Source organism: Notolabrus celidotus, chromosome 14 (genome assembly GCF_009762535.1).
Source record: "Notolabrus celidotus isolate fNotCel1 chromosome 14, fNotCel1.pri, whole genome shotgun sequence".
NCBI lineage: Eukaryota > Metazoa > Chordata > Actinopteri > Labriformes > Labridae > Notolabrus > Notolabrus celidotus.
The window spans coordinates 14,035,267-14,043,892 of record NC_048285.1 but is presented as its reverse complement, the minus strand read 5'-3'; the positions used below and the strand labels follow the sequence as shown (position 1 = coordinate 14,043,892).

The 8,626-nt window shown below is 38.8% G+C and overlaps 1 long non-coding RNA gene across 1 annotated transcript; it reads right to left on the bottom strand.

Annotated features, from left to right (window-relative positions):
* Positions 1–639: 639 nt before the first annotated feature.
* Positions 640–8,276, bottom strand: LOC117825102. Its single transcript, XR_004633783.1, has 3 exons — positions 8,111–8,276; positions 7,828–8,010; positions 640–687 (listed from the first exon to the last, which is right to left on the bottom strand). It is a non-coding gene; the product is annotated as an uncharacterized LOC117825102 (long non-coding RNA).
* Positions 8,277–8,626: the final 350 nt, after the last annotated feature.

The following is an 8,626-nucleotide window of genomic DNA, read 5'->3' as shown; positions in this document are numbered from 1 at the left end:
ATTATCAATTTGCCATCATTTTTAAGTATGTAAGAGATGATTTCATTGATAGCCATAGACTACATGTCTTTCAATGTAGACTTCCACTGAGAGGAACATATTAGACTATTTAGGAACTAAATTAGGAACTAAATTTAGACGGTCATACCAGCTTGATCATCAATGAAAATGTCCTGGAAATGTCCTGGAAAATGATCTCTGGAAAAAAGTGGAACCCTGATTTATAGTGCCCTGCAAAATTAAGAATTCAATGTAATTGTCCACAAACTTACAATTCTCATTAAAACATTTGAACCACTTGCAAGATCAGCTATTTAGATATCAAATGATCTCTTCTTTGACATTACAATATGGTCCTTCCTTTACAAGTCTGTTTGGAACAAAACAACTTCACAAAGATTTAGTGGATTTGAGAGGAATTGCAAAAGATAGAGATTTCATACCAGGTATGACAGACCATTTATTTAAAATATGGGCCGCAAAAGGGCTGACCAGATTTATCCAGATTATTACAATTAAAGGGGTGGATTCTTTTGGGTGCTGGTGGCCTAGTGGTCTAAGAGCCCCACATACAGAGGCTCCAGTCCTCGTCACAGGGGTCGCCAGGGATTCCCGGCCGGTCGACCATTTCCTGCATGTCTTCCCCCGCTCACTACTCCCCACATTTCCTGTCTCTCTTCAGCTGTCCTGTCAAAGGCAACAAATATATTTTAAAAAAGAGAAGAATATTAGCCATTAATGAGATCTCTCATTTAAGTCTCAATAAGACTCATGTCATGGTCTCAACTATTTCTCCTAGTGAATTTTAGGAGAAACTAATGAGAAACCAATGAGAACAATTTGAAACTTGAATGAGGCTGAAGTGAGAATCTCAATTTTGTCTCCAGAGACTTAGAAGAGAAAGCCTTGAGTAGTAAAATTTTCCTCTTGGTGCATGCGAGGGCAGTGACAGCCTGAGGACACAATGAATAAAATACTTACCTGTTCATTTACATTTGGAGCTGCACATTATCACTGTATTCACACTTACAGGGTGCATGATTATAACAGGTTTAATACCCACCAAGTGTAGAGTGTACACTTTTCTTTATGAAATCTATTACAGGTATAATCTTGCTAATCTGATCAGATAATATCTAGTTGCATCACCACCCTTATGAGCCATGTTAACATGAGCAATATTTCTTCAAATTGGTTCAAATCAATCTGACATCCAGTACAAACTAAATTGTTTACATAGATGCTAAATAAGTTAGTCAATGAAGATGTGAGTAAACATGCATGGAATATTTAAACTAATTCAATCCATTTTCTGTTCTAATCTGTGAGAAATAACAGTTAAAGTTCAAAGTTTAACCATTTAACATGAATTGAATATTGTTCAACTTTCTAAAACTTGTTTAAACAACTTTGTGTTTCTAACCTTCTAATCAAGCTGTGTTTCAATTCAGGTGGTCCTTTTGAATACCAAATGCATAACTGTTGCACAATGAAAGCTGTCCCATTTCAAAGGCGCCACCAACGCGGCCAAAAGATGTGTACTTACCTACTTTTACAATGGGAGCATTCTTCATTGCCCAACATATCCCATAAATCTGTGCACACCAATTCAAACTAGATGTTAATACACTGTTTAATGATAGTATTTGGTTTCAACTCAATAGTAAGCTGTGCAAATGTTATAAAAGACAAATGCTTTGAAACTTGAAAATATCTCTGAAATGTTGGTGCTGGTTGTACTAGATTCAAAGATTCAAAGGTTTTTATTTTCAATTTTCACTGTATATACGAGACATACAGGAAAAACGAGATGCTGTTTCTCTCTTCCAGCTTTTAAATATCTAGTATATACTAGTATATATATATATATAGTTACATGATGCTAGCAGTGCCAGGTTGTTAGCCACATTAGCCAGCTTTCCACTAATTGCTAGACGACAGGGTTGATGCTATGTGATGCCAGCACACGGATAGGAACGGTTGGTGACAAAACAGTAAATCCTCCGGCATACACACCCCTCTTGACCAGAATGAAAATCATTCCAAATGAGCAAGATCAAACCACTCTCTCCCAATTGAGGTGATTGCATGAAGCGTTTTTTTCCTGATCAAGCTATGATTCCAATTCCTAATGGTCATTGTGAATATAGCAACTGATGTCATGTTAAATCACCAGTTAGGACACATGACATGCAATGGTAGAGCATCCTGTGTTTAGATAACAAATGCTGTATGTTAATTTTTCCAGAGATTAACAGATATGTGGAATTAATTCCTAGAATTGCCTTCCTAGTCATCGGACCTTTCAAAGAGCTCTACACCACATGTCATATTGTCCCCATTCACACAACCTACACTGCTGGCAGAGGCTGCCATGTACCAAGCTGTCTATCAGGATCTGATGTCTTTCACGCACGCACACACACACACACACACACACACACACACACACACACACACACACACACACACACACACACACACACACACACACACACACACACACACACACACACACATTGTCTTTAAGTGACAAAATAGTAACCATTGTCATTTAAAGGTTAATTTGTTTGTTGTACTGACATCATTTGAACCTTGCAGGGGTCATTGGAGGAAAGATGAGAGTGAATAAAAGCCCTGAAGCTTTAAAGGGGAAAAGCAATCATGATTTGGATGAGACAAATGAGTCACTGAAAACACATTTTCAATTGAGCCAGAAAGCAGCCAGTCCTTATTGTAACATATCAAAAGGCCTATCAGCTGGGGTTTGTGGTCATTATCAGCGTGACCTTGGCTTAGTGTTTTGTATTCCTTGTTTTACAAAGAGAGAGAGAAAGGGAACAACCTGGCTGAGGCAATCCAGGACAAAAAAAGAAGGAGTATATTAGATCCCACTTATAGATATTACATGCTGAGCTTCTTCAATATTTACACACAAAAAATCGAACATAACTTAATTTAACCATCAGTCTGTCACTTGGTTTGACCTTACTTTAGAAACATTAAGCTGACATTTTTTTGTGTCTGGATAACACTGAACTAATAAAACAGACAATTTTTACATGGCTTGTTTCGTTGATGTGTCCTTTTTGACAGCAGCTCATAATGAGGCCACATGCTGAGAAGGACTCATTTCACACCATGTTTTTATTTTATGAATCAGAAGCAACCAAAAGCCCAGGAGTAGAACACATGTTGGATGGTTCATCGTCACTAAAGATAGTGTGATAATAACCTTCAATTACAGAGTACTTTTCAAAACCAAGTTACAAAGTGTTTCACAAGATAGCAAAATAACACAGACAGGTCATTCAATTGTAAGCAAAAGCAAAGATTACGAAATACAATTTTTTTTCAAACACCTCATTTGTGTGAAGGGAAGGCCCGCTGATCAACATATGATTCAAGAGACTTTGAGGACATGACTGACTGAGACTTTATCCTTTTGTGGCTGTATGAAGTGTATAGAAATATAAATTAACTTGAAAAAGTCGTCATTTGAAGAGCTAGTATCAGCACAGTTTGTCTTGAAAATGCCCTTAAGACTGTTTTATTCTTCTAATTTAAATGTTTGAACATGTTTTTGAATATTCTCTATATGTAAAGTGTGATCCAGGGCTACAACTGCACTTTATTTGCTATGTTGTATAAACTAGTTAAAGCTGAAGTTTGAATATTGAATCCATGTTTTTTAATGCCAAAGATGAATATTCTTATAGATCAATATAATTCATCAAGTCTGTCTGTATGTGACTCACTCATGAAAGGTTGTTCATATCAACCTGTTCTTTTCCATATAGTGCTTCGTCTCCATATGTACTGCTGTCATCCTGTGTTCCATCAGTACATAAACACATCACAGAGATCTTTAGTCCCACAGAGCAAAAGAGATACTTCCTCTTTCCTTTAACAGCAGTGCCATGGTTATAACAAGGGCCAAGTACCTGCTTTGGTCTCTGAACCCCCCTGCGTTGTTTTTTGCCCCCACCATGCCGGTAATGAACATAGAGGGAAGGCAAGAAAATGTCAGCGCACTGATGGAGAATTGTGATGTAATCAGAGAGAAAGGTCAGGAGGAGGAGGAGGGAGGGAAACAATCCAGTGTTATTAAATAAGTATCGTGAGACTGACAAGTAGAGATTGGCTATCCACCAAACTAAAACGAAGGAGAGAAGATTTTCTAGTTTGAGCTCATGTGATTTATTTTGGCTGCCACTGCAGCCAGTTCGCATTTCAGCACGAGTGCACACATTTACATCCTACCACACGTTTATTGCCTTAGACATAGGCTAATTTGGTTAGCATTTATTAGTTTATTCTGCAGTTAATTAGTGTCAGTTTATTAGTGTAGTGCATTTGATATAAAAATGGGTGTCAGTAAAACCTGCATGGGAACGAGTTTTAATGAGGAAATTAGTAAGATTTGTGTTGGATATAAGGGACAGTTTGATATTTTGGAAGAACTTTTGTTGCTTCAGAGTTAGATTTAAAGATTGTACACCTCTAATGGTCTTTTTAATTGCTATTAATATACTGCAGCCAATTAGCTTAGCATAAAGACTAAGTCAAGGGCTCCAAGTTTCCATGTTCTGTTCATTGTATTGCATGTAAAACATTGAAACAGAGCTTATATAATTTACATGAATTATCCTCCCTCCCCCCAGATACATCTGCAAGGTGTTGCAGCCAGTGTGAGACTGAACCTGCCTTTCTTTTCCCAGCCTGTGCAGGAATTAATCATGAAAAGGAAATAAGAACCGGACACTCTAACTTTCAAAAGTGAAGCCTGCAGAATAATAATAGTCAGCTGGGGCCGCACAGAAGTCCAGATGTATGGAACTGATTAGAAAATGGTCCCACCTCTCTATTTTTTCATCTCAATAAGATTTTCCTTTAAATTTGAAGTCTAAATTGCTAGTTTTAAGTCTCCTGCTATATAGCAAAACAGTAATTCTGCAAATTATGGTTCTTTGTTGAGAAAGTTTGATGATAACTGAGCCTATACTTCAAGGCATGGCTTCCTGAGATTGCAAAGTCACTGTAATCGTCACCTTTTATCTGGTTTAACAGAAATGCAAATCCACCTCAATGTCCAAATGTGTTTGATTCTGGATACAGTAAACAGTAAACAGTATGGTGACAAAGAAATTGCCAGTCTAGACTTTAAAATGTTACTCCTCAAACCAACAGGTGAAATCCTGCAGGCGCTTCTTTTACAGAATCAATGGTTTGAATTAAAGGTTCTTGACATTTCCGTCAAAGCTATACCGCGAGGAACCTTCAGTTTGTGTCAACTGTGTACAAAGCAGTATGTTTGTTCACTTAGCTGGTTTTGCCTTGGACATGGGTAAGCAATTTTCCTGATACAAAATGTCATCTTGCTTTCTTTAACAGTGAAACAAATCTCTCACTTTGAATCTTAACTTTAAAAAAATGTCTACCAAGGCTGATTCGGTATGCTGTGGATCCTGCAGTGCCACAGCTACCCCGCAACAATGAATTTGGCATTAACAATCACAATAAAGAAATGATCAGTTACTTCACTAGAGCTGTTGAGCAACACAAATCTGACAAGATCTTGCCAAAATGTTCAGGATGAGCTGCATGTGTGAATGCAAACAGACAGATTTTTCACCCAACTTTTTTTTAAATGTTCCAGGTAGCCCCTGGGTAAAATTTGTGCAAAGAAGTTGGGATGTGCAGAAGCGAGAACATGATAGGATGAATAAAAACATTGGATTGGTTGGTGGAAGAATCATTTTCAAGACAAGGACAGCAAAAATGTCTGTTTGCAGATACCATTGGTAAAAATGATAAAACTGAAAACCACAAATGCAAAACTAGTGTAGATCTATATTGCTCCGTTCCCCTTCATGATGTTAACGTTACACTGTGGCTTTCACAGGATACTGTTAAAATCGCCTCCAGAGACTCACCTCCTGTCCCTGCTTACAAACCCCTCATCAGACGTGGGAGACATATTGTATGTGAAAGGGGCTGAATGGTCTTGTTTGTCTTTGTAGGTCTCATTGAAGCACCATGATTAGTTACAGCCTGTTTCATAACCAACTAAAAACTTCTCACAGAAGCTTTAAAGATTTACTGAACAGTGTTTCTTTGAGAGATCAGACTCAGTGCTATTTTGCAGCACAAACAAGACCTCTGCTTCTTAAAATTCTTACTTTACTGTTTTCATCCCGGAGCTCTAGTTTAGCCTCCTTTGCAGCCATGTGGAAGTCTCTTATTACCTGCAGAGGTGAAGAATGCTCCTCTGCTTGATGGGAGATTTGTCTTTGCCTGTAAACCCTAAATGATCCGCATAAAGACATTATTATTCATGAGAAAAGTCCATTTGGATCAAGTGCTACCTCTATATTTCCCTGTCATTGTCGACCCCCCCTGCAGCAGTTTCCAGGCCTTATTTATTCATGTGTTGGGCGAGCAGTGACGCCTGGAGAAGCGTCCAAGGACAACGTCTCATTAAATAGTCATGTGTAATGTCAAGAGGAACTACTGCGACTCTGCAAGGGCACTCACCATTTGACGACAACAGTCTAAAAATATAACCTGTTGATCCACGAGGGAGGGATCAGAGGTGTGAAACTGTTCTTTTGAATGTACATTTATTAAAAGTTAGAAGGATGTGACCTATTCAGAGTTCTTTTGAAGGAGCAGTGTCTCCTTTTACCGATGTCTGTGAGTTTTTATCAATCATTTTTTCAGCATTACATAGCAGGAAATATGTACTTAAAATTTTGGAGCACTTTGCATAATGCAAAGGGTATTTTGAGATTCCAATATATCAGATGCACTACTGCATACTCAACACACACACAAACAGAAACACAAGCACACACACACACACCTTGGAAAGCTCATCCCTTTAGACCACCTGCAGTATTGTCTATTCAAGAACAGATCTGTGTTTGGATGTGACGTGTTGACAAGCAAGTCTAGATCACCCAGAAGGACAGTCCAGGAACTAGTCAGACACACACAGAGACAAACACACATAAATGTGCAAACACCCACAGAGGTCCTTGAATAAAAGAAACAACAACTGACAAAGGTGTATGGTTACAGACCTGAGTGTCCCTCCGGGTGACAGTTTAAGGATGACTTGTAAAATTATCTACTCCTGTGAGGTTAAAAAAAACCTGAGGGGTGTGTATTGTAAAACCTATAAGCAATTAAACACCTTAAAGAGATATCATTTGGTAATTTGATTAAGAAATTAGAAAAGTTCTGCTGGAGGTAGGCTTGTTGCCAAAGAAAAAAAACCTTTACAACCAGTAGGGTAGGCAGAATTCACAGCGAGTGCACGCAGAAAAAATCAGATGGGCCCATCCAAGACTAATCATAGGCTACTTAATAGGTTCTGAATCGCATATGTTTACCAAAAAATGCTTTTACAACTGTACTTGCTTGTGCCTGAAAGCACCACAGTTTAGTCATACAAGCCTTACACCACAAGTAATGCTACAGGCACCAAGACAAACATTTATACTCATCGCATCAAATAGTCTGGCACAGCGGCCAAATGTTCACAAACACAGCTGACAGACAACGCAGCATCATTAACTAAGCCTTCATGGATTGAAACGCAACGGCACCAACGTGCTCTTCAGTAACTTTACAAATTACAGTTGAACATAGCCTGGCACGGCGGCCACAGCCACGCACATGCAAGGAGATTTGCGCTCATACAAACGGCGGACGCATCAACATCAACATAAAATCCAACTGTTAACCTAACAAAAAACAGAACCATTAAACAATAACATTGAAAATCAAATTAGAATCAAAATTGATATGAAATCTGCTTACTTTTGATGATTCAGTTGGAGACGATAGGGCTTGGTGTTAAACACTGAAAAATAAAAACTCCTAGCTTTGCCTGCCATGACGCTGACAGGAATAAACTGTATTTGGGCTGGATCGCAGGTTCATCTATGTGGGAAGACAAGTCTGAAGAGGCTTTTATCTTCTCAGAACTGTGCCGAGCCAAGCCTGGAACACATGAACACCATTGTAAAATGCAGGTCAGATTAATTCTTGGACATTTAGATATTTTAATTTCCCTATCTGAGTGGACAGGTACAACAGGTACCTGAACTTTGGCATGGAGGGGTGACCAAAGTGACCAACCATGAAATATGGCATAAAGTTTGTAGTGTTTAAAGAGTGCATGCCAAAAAGACAAAATTCTGAAAGTGTGCATGTGCGCGCACGGGTGTATGTGTGTGTGCGCGGTGCGCATTTTTCTGAAAATGGACTCCAAGGTATGCCAATACCAGTGAGCAGCACTCACTCTGGCCTCTTATTGAGTTGGTTGGGGAATCATCCCAGAGCAGAGTCAGGTGTGTGTGTCTGATTGGCCCTGATTGAGAACTGGTGTGAGTAGTTTATATACCTTGAGTTAAGATGCTCTGTGCTGACTCATTCAATTAAAGGTACTGAGAGGTTCTCTCTGTGTGCATGTACTGGCAAGGTGAGAGTCTGTATAAACAGAAGTAGTCTTTTTATTTTATTTTAACCCAAGCCTTTTCTGTTCACTCTAAAAGCCCCTTGGGCCATCTTTGTTTCCTAAAGGAGTTTTCCTGTGTCTCCCTGAGAGTTTGCTTTC